The following is a 13,448-nucleotide window of genomic DNA, read 5'->3' as shown; positions in this document are numbered from 1 at the left end:
CCTAGAAAGGAAAAAAAGTAGAGCATATAATGGCAAGCATGAAAAATGGAAGAGATCTTTGGTGATATTGATAGAAAAGATTCAACAACAATTGGACAGCGTGACGAGTGTCACATATGGAAAACATCCAAGCAACAAGAAAAGACCTCATCAAAACCCAAATTGGACAAAGGTAAGCATCTTGTATGAGCTACCGTATTGGAAAAAAAATGAGGCTTCGACACAACATTGATGTCATGCATATGGTGAAGAACTTTAGTGAAAATGTTTTTAGACAAGCACGAATGGATTTGCAAGATATGAATATAAGGAACGAATTGTGGCTGACACAAAATCCTGATGGATCATATGTCAAGCCTCGAGCCAGCTTCTCACTGACCCCAAAAGAGAGAGAGGGTTTCTTTGAATTCTTGAAATCAGTCAAGTATCCAAATGGGTATGTGGCAAACATTTCGAGATCAGTGAATGCAAAAAATAGAAGATTGACAGGATTGAAAAGCCACGACTGCCATGTACTTATACAACGGATTCTTTCGATTGTGATGCGTGGTTATGTGGATAAAGAGATCAGTATAGCACTTTTTGAGTTAGGTAGCTTCTTCCAAGATCTATGCTCAAGGACACTGAAACGAAGTGAAATGGAGAAATTAGAGGAACACATAGTACTCATACTATGTAAGTTTGATCTTTCCTCTAGCCTTCTTCAATGTGATGGTTCATTTGGCCATTCACTTGTCACGTGAGACTATTCTCGAAGGACCTGTGCAATATCGGTGGATGTACCCGATTGAAAGGTAATTTCTAAAATTGTACTTTGAAATGAAAGGTATAGATTATGTTGTATGGCTAACCTTACTCCTAATTGGTTATCTCTTCAAGGTTTTTTGGAGCTTTAAAGAAGTTTGTCATCAATCGAGCTCGACCAGAAGGTTCTATTGCAAAGGCTTACATTGTCAAGGTGTGTATTACTTTTTGCTCAATGTATCTTGAAGGGATTGAAATCGTGCATAATTGAGATGAACGAAATGAAGATTATGGAGTCCGTTGTAAGGTTTGACAATATTCACAGAAATTGCCCGTCCTATTGGCCAAATCAGAAAACATGTTGAGATGTCATAGGAACTTCGTGATATTGCTCATTGGTTCTTGTTGTAAAATAGCCCTGAGATAGAGAAGTATCTTCAGTATGTGTTTCTTATAATTATATATGTTTTAACATTCTTCATGTTGTTAGTCATTAATAATAGTATTTCACTTATTAACCAAAACTATTTGAGTAGGGAACATAAGAATTTGTTACAAATTTCCATTGGACAAGATATAACTCAGACACAACAGAAAGAATTTCCGAAGTGGTTCAAAGAATATGTAAGTCATTTTTAATTTTGACAATTACCCAAACACTATTAGGCTTGTATAAAATTCAAACATTACTAACATAATTCAAGTGTTACAAATTGCATGTGGATATAGATAAATGGATTGAGAGTTGATGAGGCACCAGAAGCAACTGAAGAATTGTGGTCATTAGCGAATGGTCCCAATTTGATAGTAAAAGAGTACTCGGGTTGTATAATCAATGGTGTAAGATTCCATACCAAAGAATTAGACAATCGTCGTAAGAGTCAAAATAGTGGTGTGCTTACCGAAGGGGACTACAAGGGAGAGAGGCACGAATTCTATGGTCACTTGTGCAATATTTGGGAATTTGAGTACATGTGTCAAAATAAAGTTGTTTTGTTTCAATGTGAATGGTATAACACCGATGACTTTGATAGAAGTAGAACAGTACAAGCATCGATGTCACAAGCCGATGGTATCAATCTGACCCTTTTATCTTGCCTAGTCAAGCTATACAAGTGTTCTACCTGAATGACACCAAATGGGGGCAACCTTGACAAGTTGTGCAACAGGTCCAACATAGGGATGTGTTTGACATACCAAAGGTTGGTGATGGAGAACCATCGGATCAACCAGAATTTTATGATGCATTCCAACAAGAAAACATAAAATCAGTTGTCCTGATCAATATTGAAGATATTATTCGATTTCATAGGGATAATATTGAAGCTAAGGTTATTCTAAATAAAACAATGAGAGATGGTAGAGATGACAGAGAAGATGAAGAACTTGACATACTTGATGATGATATGGATCCTGATATGGAATATGATATGTAGTTTTTGTTTTGTATTTTCTATATGGACATATATTTTTTATGCATTACATGCTTATGATATATTTTGTTTTGTCTCTTCAAGTAAGTATTCTGCTTTATATTTTATGTTTTATATCAATTTATGTTTTTTAGTTAACAAAATGGCCAAAGGGGAGAAACAATGGATTAAACTAGGTTTTCTAATGAAATAGAAGCTAACAATAGGCCCGATCCTGAGATTTCTGGGGTCCAAAGCCGATAATCAACTAATAAATTTCTAGGGCCCTTCACAATTTTTTTTTTCATTGAATGAAAAAAAATTTGAAGGTAAAGGATAAAAGATTGTTATGCGTGTTTGTCACTTGTAGAGAATTTATCAATAGCTCCCCTTTGACACTCGACTAATTTTTTGACCCTTTGCTTCTTTTTCCTTTTTGCGAATCCAGATGGATAATTTCTTTTAAGAGTCATGATGAGTTGAGATCAAAATTCTTTTTTCGATCAAAATTCAAAACAAGAGCACCACCACCATTTAACAAAACACAAAACTTTTAAATTATGTGATGTGAACTATTAAACTTAAACAAATTCTTTTTGTTGATGTAAATACCAATATTATAATAGTAGTTGAGCAAAAGACAAGACAAATATTTAATTAATTGAATAGAAAAAAAATAACCTACCTATCTTGCTGTGCTGCTGCTGCTGCTGCTGCTGCTGCTACTCGGTGTCTCTGTTTGTGTGCTGCTCAGTGCTGCTCTGTTGTGCTAGTGCTCTGCTTGTGTGCCACTCACTGCTTAGTGCTTTGTGCACTTTGTTGGGCTGCTGTCAAGTTGTTGGCAAAATTGGCTTAAGAGTAGTTAGGGTTAGGAATTAGATAGGGAGAGAGAATGGACCCTTTTAATTTTGAATGGGCCTTTCAATTTTTTAATGGGTAAATTTATTTTAAGTTAGTTTGGGCCTTCTTTAATTTTTTTTTGGACTTAAAACATACCTAATATATTATACTAAACTATAATAGGAGGGGATCCCTTTTTAGGGTCTATTTTGAGGGGCCCTAAGCCATGGCCTGGTGGGCCTATGCCTAGGGCTAACCCTGGCTAACAGAGTACAAAATGGAAAGATATAAGACAATCAAGAAGAATAATAAGAAAATCGATGCTCTACAGTTGAAGCGTATAGTAGCTTCTTTGATGGGTTCTACTTAGCCCAATCGTGTTAATGAGAAAGGAAAGAACATTAGGGCTGAGGTAGATGATGATGACTACATACCGTCAGATCATGAGGATGATATTGACGCCGAGTCTTTTGAAAGTGTTGACGATGAGGTACTATATGTATGATATAGGTTATGTATGATATCTAACTTTTGTTATTATGTCTCGTAGCTATATATTCGTTAATGATGCTTTGTTAATACTATCGTTATATTTTTATATACATATCTTTACTTATCCATTTTTGTGTATTTATTGTTTATGCTTTTGTATTATGTTTTTTAGGGCTTACCAATGCCACCAAAACGATTGGCGCAGTCATCTCGTCAACCTTCGCACGAGGTAATTTTTGTTCCGAATGGGATTTACATGACAATGTGGAGACCCAACACTCACAGCCACTTGATGTCGATATATATATAGAGGCACAGAGGGAGGCAACCCCCCAATCTAGTGTCGGTAAGATGCTGAATTTTACTATTAAAATGAAATTCTTTGTTTTAATATAATGTGTATCTGTCATATTTACATGTAGTGAGATTTGTTACTGTACTTATATAATAATTACTGAGTAATATATCATGATCCATAATCATGTCATATCATCATTGTAAATTTTTTCCCCCAGTCAACATAACAAGTTAATATTGCAAAGAAGCATATTGCTTCACAATAGTGTATTTGAATACATGCTACATTCATAACCATCTTGCAGTTACCAAATTTTTTTTGAATCTCACGTTTTGTATATTTTCATGTTGCTGTCTGAATAGTTGGGGCAAAGTTTTGTTTAGTTGGGTTTAAGTTTTGATAATTTTCAAACAATTCTAAAAAAATCCTTACTAATTCAAAATTTTGATATTTTTGAGCAAGCACTACTGCTTCTATTAGCAACTGAAATTGCTAATAGATCTACTGCTAGGCAGGTTTCTCAAAGCACAATGAAATTATATTGCTGCGTAGAGTACTGGATGAGAAGGGAAAAATGTTAAATAAAAAAAGAGGGTTTTAAGAGGATTTGAAATCAAAACTTGAAATACCAATACGTAAAAATGACAGAGACGAAGGAAAATAAATAAAAAAAATATCTTTGTTTAACCGACAATTGTGCCTAGCTTGGATTATCTCTAATAAAATCTTGAATCAATAGTTGAATGAGGGAATTTGCTTAAGTGGTTCTGGGTTTGCTTATTTTCTCAATAATAGTGCCCATTAGCTTGTTTTTTCCTCAGTTTTAAGGAACTTGTGTTAGATGTTTCGTGTTTTCCTTGTCGAGTGTTTGACTTTGGTTGTGACATAGCTGTATCAGTATGGAGAGAGGGGATATACTTCCTTCTATGTTTTTTTTTTTTTTTTTGCATATATTGCTATCTTTCAATGAATCATTGTCTGACGATGCCGCCACGTATAATATTTTATATTTGATTAATTAAGGAGATTTGAATTTTAATTAGCCGTTATTCTGATTTAATTAGGATTTATGAGAATTGTAGAATTTGATTCGTATATAATTCTATTAAGGATTTACCTTGGAGTTAGAAATTGAACGTCCAAATGGCTTAAGGAGGTAAAATTGATGAGTTGCTTCAATTTAATTTCAAGTATCGAACCATATGAGAGTTTAATTAAATATTCGATTCAGTTTAGTAAAATTGAGATTTGATTAATTAGGTCAGAATTGGAGTTAATTAAGTTATGAGGATTGAGAATTATTATTATTATGAATTAAATTTATTTATGAGGTCTAATTTGAATATGTAATTTATTGACGAAAATTTTGAGTCTGATCAGAAATTGAAGGCCTAAATGATTTGGGAAATCAAAATTGATAATGACAATAAGTTTAATTTAATATTTGGAACATTTTGGGAGTTTGATTAAAAATCTGATTCAGATTGGTAAAAGTTAAATATAATTAATTGGGTTTTAATTGAAGTAAATTAAACTAATTAAATTAAACGTTATTAATTAAGATTAACAATTGATTAATTATGTTAATACGTGATTAGTGAAATAATCCAATCAAAGTCAATTAAATAAGATAAGAGAGTTAGAGAGTGTTCTAGAAAGTAGAAAAAAATGAAGTCAAGAAAAGCATATATAATATGTATTAGAGAGAGAGTTCTGTTCGGCTGAAAAAAAAAAAAAAAAACGAGAGAGAGAGAGAGATTTGTGCTGGAAAATTCTATGTCAAGAAGGGAGAAAGAATTGAGCTCAAGGAAGTAAGGGTTTAAAGAAAGGAAAGGGAAATTCATCAAAAAATTCATCAATCAAGAACTCTAGGTAAGGAATTAAAGCTCAAATCTTGTAGATAAATTAGTTAAAAGCTGAAATTGATTATATAAATTGATAGGAATTGGGTTTTGGATGTTAAATTAAGTTAGGTTGAAGAATATGAGTTATAATTCTTTAAATTTGTTAAATTGGGTTCAATTTTGAGAATTACTCTTGACTTGAGTCCTATAAATTACATGCAATAGAGATTATTTGAAGATTTGATCTATGCAATAGAGTATATAAATGACTTTGAAGAAAAAGTTTTGAAAATCACGAGTTCATGAAATTTGAGATTTTGATTTTGGAATTAAAGGAAGTTTAAAGGAAGTTTTGATTTAATTGAGTTGAAGATTGATCATGGCTCATATTTGTTTTCATGTTTTGATGAAGTTTTGCATGAGTATTGAGTATGAAAGTCTTGGAAGCTTAATTTATGTTTTAAAATTTATGAGTTTGGAATTGGGTTTGATATGAAGAAAATGAATTAAATCTAACTTTAGACAAATTAAGAACTAAATTATAAGTTATATTTGAGAATCAAGAATTGGTTTGATTTTGATTTGAATTTCATATATGCAAATTTTTTTTTTAAAGAGCTTTATAGCTTCAATTTTATGTTTTATAAACAAAGAAAGAAATATTTTAAACTCATTATATTTATGAAATTTTAGTTTTAATCTTGACAAATGGAAGAAGGGTTTCGTATTATAATTTAAAAGTAACCGTGGGTTCAAGTTTGCTAATGAAATTACATATTTAAATTGAGTCAAGCATGAATCTAAATTTGAAATGAAATTTGGAAGCTCAAACTACAGTTTTGAAACTCAAAAAATTTATAGATCGCTCGAGCGATCAATTGGTGACTCGAGCGAACATTACGAGCTTCTAGTATTTTTTTATAAACAATATAGTCCGCTCGAGTGACCAAGTGATGGCTCGAGCAATCAAGCTATTTTCAAAAACTACTCTTTGCTCATATTTCGCTCTCATCTCTTTCCAAAGCATTCTAAACATGATTTATGGCTCAATAAAGATTAATAAGCTACCGATCAATATAAATTAATTAGTTAAAGAATAAATCGAAGTCAAATAAGAAATCAGTCTATTTGGAAAAGAAGGACTTAGTAATGAAAGAATATGTGAAATGAGAACCCGAGTTATTTGAATATAGAGGGATTATAGCGACCCCGGTCTTTTCCCATTTGATTATTGAATCCGGACTTAGGTTCCATAGATTCTGTCATTGTATAATTGCTGTTGTCGTCCTTTATTTTCTCATTTGGAGTTATAGGATGTGTTGGGCAGGTTTGTTTTAGGTTGGTTGGGTTGGAAACCAAGTGTTGCTGTCCAGATTTTTGGACCTTCGCTCGATTGAGGAGTTGGTCGCTCGAGCGAGCTGTTGTTTTTGGTCCTTCGCTCGACCCCGGGTTCGGTAGCTCGAGCGAGAGACCGCGTCTGGGCTCTAGACCTGAGAGTTGTGTTTCTTGACTCGAGCGAGCTTTCCTTCGCTCGAGCGAGAGAGGTGTATGTTTTCGAGTTCTTCGCTCGAGCGAGAATTTCGTCGCTCGAGCGAGCTTCTGGGTTGCAGACCTGAAGCATCGAGTTTGTGGCTCGAGCGAGCTTTTCTTCGCTCGAGCGAGGTTTCTTGTGTCTGGTCGCTCGAGCGACCAAGTCTTCGCTCGAGCGAGCCTGTCGGGTTTAAATACGCAGCAGCGGTTTTTAAAACGTTTTTTTCACATTCTTTTGATCCTAAAACCCTAGTTCCGAGTTCTCTCTTCCTCTACTCACCTTCTCTCTTAGGTTTCATCACCTTTTAGTGTGTTTCTACCCCAGATCCTTTAATAAAAAGATAGAGTGAGTCGAGGGCTTCCATTTAATCTGAACGTTTGTTGTTTTGGAGCACTTTGGAATTTGGGTCTTCATCTCCGTCTTCTCCATTTGTGTTCTTCGTTCGAGGTAGGGATTTCCTACTCTATTCTATAAGTTTTGTTCTAAGTTTTGGTATTTTGATATGTTGGGAGTACTTTGGTAATTTTGGGAAAAACCCTAGTTGTATTAATAAATTAATTTGTATAATTAATTTAAGGAAATTGGGAAATTGGTTAAAGGCATGAAATTGGGGAATTCATTGATTAAATGGTGTAGTTGGATAATTAAAATCACTCGCCTATTGAATTGTTGATATATTTATTTCCAGTCTAGAAATAACTGTTTTTGGGCTATCGGTGGAGGATAGTCGTGATTGTTGTAGACATTGCATGTGGATTAGGAATAACTGAAACTAATCACATTGGTTAAGTCTTTAATTTTGACTATTGGATTAATACAGAAAATACGTGTATTGATTGAGCATTGCATTTGCATATTGTGTGGGAGGAGATAAGGGATGTACTCCACGGTTTAGGGGAAGATAGGGGATGGACCTCTAAACCGGATTTTGTTTGGGAGGAGATAGGGGATGGATTCCATTAGCATCACTATTATGTGTGCTTATTATATTGAAGTGTTTTTACATGTTATTGATACAGCACTACAATGTGTATCAAACGGGAAGTATGAAGTGTTTTGATATGAGCATGAGTCTCATTTGTTTTGTTGATATTGAAAGTAATGTGAATATGTTATATAGTTCACTGTTGTAAGTTTGGCCAGGTTCTGAGCCACATTGATAATAATGAAAGTAAAACGTGCCATTGACATTAGTGTCACGAGACGGTAAAATGATATAATTGATTATCTTGGTTAACCATCTATTGAATGCTATTGCTTTATTCAATGCTTATATTTGGTTTAGTATTTTTCTACTGGGCTGTGGCTCACCCTTTATGAGAACATCATTTTCAAGTTCAGGTGATAAGCTACCTCCAAGGACTTAGCTTGGAAGGATTTGGCTTTTGGATTCTGAAGACTATCTTTAGTTATTTGTTTTATTTGTTAAATAATCAAGCCTAGGGCTTTATTTGTATTTGAGTTAGAACTCATATTTTGTGTCCAAGTGTTGGCTTGGAAAGATGTAAGCCCATAGGGCATTTAATTTGATGTTACATGTAATGCTTTTATTTAGTAATACTCTGATGAATGGTTTAATAAATTGTTTTCTTTAAATATTGCATATCAATGATACATAGATAGTGGGTTATATTTTGAGGGCGTGACAATACGCGTAGTAGAACTTTGGATTACTTAAATAGAAAAAGACAGATAAGTCAAGTTTGATCAGGGAAGTGATATTGTGTTTCAATGTGTATCTGTTATGTGTTTGTGTAGGTAACGCGTTACGGTCCGTCCGATCTGTCTCTGGAGCTATCAGTGAGTAAAAACCTTGTAAAGATATGTTCGAATTATAAGTTTTTTCTGACTTATACAATGCTTTGTTTTTGAAATGCTATTTTCTGCCTGATTGAATGATAGTCTTGTTTTATGAACTGTATTCGTGGCATCCTTAGCATCTGTTACTGCTACTGTTTACTGTTACTGTTACTGTTACAAAAATCTTTGTTAGTTCCAATTCTTGGAACTTCTGTTTACTGTATTGATGGCATGTCCTTCAATTCTGACTGTTCGGTCCTTATAATCGTCTATACTGTCCTGCTATTAGATGTACCACGTATGACTGCTATGATTACAATATGATTATGAAATGAGACATTGATTTGCTAATGATAATGGACTGTTTTAAATACTGTAAGGGCATCATTTATAACCCCTTTACATTGTTGTTATTCACTAGGCTCTACCTCATTGTATATGTATATGTATGTAGGTGATCAAGCACGTGACCAGGCTTAGAGGTGTTTGCCTGGAATCTATTTTTGTCAACCAACCTATGCACCTCCCGTGGAGGTCACGGACACGTCAAGTGCCAAGGCTATGTGATTAAATTTTAAGTTTTTGTTTATTTTGTAAATAGGGCTAAGTTTCCTTTTTGTCTTATTTGTATAAATGTGATGTTGTAAGGGTGATATATAATATTTGTATATAAATTTTTAATTTTTTTCTGTCTCATATATGTCTGCACAGCTCAATGGACATTGTATATTTGTATTTGCTTCTGCTAGTCCCTAATAATTTGTTTTTTGTTTAAGAGGCCTTCGGTAATCTATGGATTACTGGCCGGTTATAACACTTAAACCTATAGGGGTGAGTTTGGGTTGTGACACATTGGTTAACTACCTGAATAACATTTTCAATCTTGTTTGATATACATAACTTACTGTGGGTGTTGATTTCTGACCACACTGCCAAATAGGTTCTCAGCTGGAGAACATCGGCAAAATAGATTACGTCCGAACAACCTATCATAGAAAGATAAGACTCTGGCTGTGGTTCGTCCATCCGGGGGCACTCCGACGATCACGTCAGTACTCAATTATCTCTCAAAGATAGCAAACAGTGCTTAACTCACTAGCCAGAATACAAAAGCGTACCTTTGACCCACAAGGGTGCCTTACTTTTATAGCCAGAACTAACTTGATCCCTGTAGAAGCCTAGCTTTAATGTACTCTGCCTCAATGCTTATCTTGGACTCCCAGCCAGATAGAGATAAATTTCCTAAGAGTCCTATCTTTATCCAGACTAAGATCCTCCCCTATTCTAGGACTCTTATCCCTTATCCGTTCATCTCGGATTTCGGTATCCCCTTAGATAACCTCGGCCTAGCCGAGATAACCTTGGCACCATGACCAAGACACGTGGCCCCTCGGTTGGCATTTCGGTGCCACCTTGGCCACGTGTTGTCATTCACAAAATATGTCCCCACAACTGCCCCTAGGTTCTATTACCTCGGCATCCTGAGGTAATGGAACCTACATCATTTGTCCATATAGCACATCAGCTAAGACTTACTCTATCCTTCATTACCGAGGTCATCACACGTCGGCTCCATATGACCAAGACCACAGTCTGCTTTATCAATGCTTAAAAACCAAGAACCAAGTTTTTCAAGTTCTCTAACCGAGATCGTCCCTCTAGCCGAGGTTCTCGCTCCATTAAATCAAGAACTCCAAGAGTTCTATCTGCGCATGAGCTGTCACGCACGGTTTCTCAACCGTTTTCGTAAAGCATCTTTTTCTCATTGGCCCGTACCTAACACGCGCCATCAGGTCGCGTCGCTTCTGCGTACACCACCTTACAGGCACGTTATCCAAGGCACATTCATTGTGATTTTGCCACATTTTCGTGTTTTAACAAAAACATTTTCTTTTCCATCTCTTCACTTTTGCCTTCCTCGGTTTCCCTCTAAGTTCAAGCTTTCTCTCTCTCTAAACAAGAAACCTCCTTAGTCGTTTTCTTAAAGCTTTCTGCAACTGTTTCCGTTCTTCCCTCCGGCGAGGCATTCACCGTTCTGCTCCACGCACCACCATCGTCTGACTTCGGCGTACCTCACATCGGTGTTATTCTCTTTGGTAAGTCACCATTTTCTCTCTTTTCAGTTTTTGATTTACTTCAAACTTTGTAATGCTTGTATGCTGCCATTGTGAATCCATTCATGTTTTTGAATCTTCGTTTGTGTTTCAAATTTCATCATGTTTGTTTGCGATTTTGCTTTTGTCCAATCTATTTCTGGGTATATGTATACACACACTACTCACACACTAGTTACTTTGCCACTGTACTTGGCTTTGCACAGCTACACACACTCTGTACAATGTACTTGAATTTCTATTGGTTTTCTTGAGTCTGAATCATTGTTCTTTTCTGTTTTTCTTGCTTTATTTCCAGATTCTTGCCTTTGACTGCGTAGATTTAGGTTTGGGTTTTGATTTTAGAACTCTGTTCTTTAGGAAAATCGAACCAAAAACTCCTTTAGATTCTCAGAAGCCTTTACTCCAGTGCTCTCTAGGGTTTAGCCGAGGTCCTCAAAACCATACCAGACACTCTTTTATGAAATTTTGCTTTAATCCTCATAAGCTGACACCGTGGGTATGTTTAGGTGGAGGGTAGACACCCCGGCCAAACTAGAGTACTTTAGGACAGAGTTCTCCATCCCAGCCGATGTTTACCTTAGGCTGGCAGGGGAGGAGGACTCCATCATGCCTGATGGGAACTTCATGCCTTTTCCCGTAGTGGCCTTCATAGAGTGTGGACTTAGGTTCCCTCTCAACATTCTTTTCTGCCAAGTCCTCCATTATTACAAACTTAACCCAATGCAGCTGGCCATTAACTCTTACAGAGTCATTAACGGAATAATTACCCTAGCTAGCCGAGAGAACGCTAGGATAACTCTAGGCGACATCTAGTACTGTTGCACCATGTGTGGCCTAAAATTCGAAAAAAGGCTACATCTATTACCTCAAGTCGAGATCCACTGAGTACGAACTCATAGCTGACCTCCCAGACTCCAACAAAGGTGCTAGAGATGATTATTTCATCGTCTCGAGCAACTGGGAGTTCCCACCTGAAGACGACCTCCACCTCTATCCTTTAAGCTGAACAGTGTTCAAAGAGGGTAATGGTAAGAGTCAAGTGTCACTTTGCATGTTCTCAAGTCTTTATTACTTTATTCTTCTGTATGTTCTAATGTCTGTATTTTTCTTGTAGTTCTTCCTCAGCCACCGAAAGACTTCCGTAAAACCTTCTACCCCAGAAAGGATTTTAAGAAGTTGTTGGGCTTGCCAGTTGATCAGCACAAGCCCCCCCTACTGCTCAACTACATCCCAACCTACAAATCTACCTTGCCCGACGTCCCAAAGAAGAGCAAGTCTCCATGTTCAGCAACAACTCCTTCTATCACTTCGTCACCACGGCCTGACCAAGCTTCAACCTCTGATCCAGCAGAACAACCATCAACATCTGCTCCCCAACTGATTCCTTCAACCCATCTGCTCCCTGAGCTCCATCAACATCTACTCCCCAGCTGAAAACGCCAAAGTGCTGAGACATTGGCCTACGATACAGCCAACCCACCCATTGCTCTTCCAGCAATCCACTTTGGCACTAAAGTCACTGTTGTTGCTACCGTCGACAAGATAGGACGCAACAAGGCCGTTGTCGAAGACCTTTTGGCTGACATCCCTGGCGTTGTGACAATCCAATCCTCCCCATCACAATCCCAACCGAAGGCCAAGCCAAAAAGGGTCAAGAAGGCCAAAACCAAGGCAACAGTGACTCAGATCGATTCTAAGGACACTTTGCCGATTTCCAAGTTGGCCGACGCTGAGAGGAGTACTTCTTTGGCTGACAAGAGGCCAACCGAGGCCAAGGCATCTAACCCACCATAATCAAAAAGGCCGAGGACCAGTGGCTCCTCTGACCCCTCTAGTTTCCGTGCTAATACTCATTGGAATCCATCCATTATGGTCGGAGACCGACCACTTCTTGCCGGGGACAGTGCACTTGACGACCTGGAAGTTGGTGCTGCTATTTCTACTGCTATTCTGCTCCCAGTCGACATCAATCGGATGGCCGAGCTATCAGAGTATGAAAATTATGCGATGATGATGCAACATTGCGTCTTGGTAAGCTTCAACACTAGTAACTTTTTATCTAACTTTAACTCTGGTTTCCATACTTAATTAATTTCCTTTGCACTCCTGCAGACTATCCAGCAGGGTCACTCCATGGCAGTCAAGACCGATGCGTTCAAAAAAGAGCTTACCCAGAAGACCAAGGAGGCAGCCAAGCTTCTCACTTCTCTTAACAAAGCCGAGGATCGCATCCGAGGTCTTCTTGATAAAGCTAAAGCTACTGGGTTAGCCCTGAAAGCAGCCAAGGACCGTGTTGAGGCTGCGGAGAATGTTGCCGTGGTCGTACAGGCCAAGGCAAAAGAGGCCAAAGAGAATGAGGCCCAGGGGCAC

This window comes from Camellia sinensis, chromosome 7 (genome assembly GCF_055761805.1).
Source record: "Camellia sinensis isolate YWXY chromosome 7, ASM5576180v1, whole genome shotgun sequence".
In the NCBI taxonomy this organism is placed as follows: domain Eukaryota; kingdom Viridiplantae; phylum Streptophyta; class Magnoliopsida; order Ericales; family Theaceae; genus Camellia; species Camellia sinensis.
Note: the sequence above shows the minus strand (reverse complement) of the source record.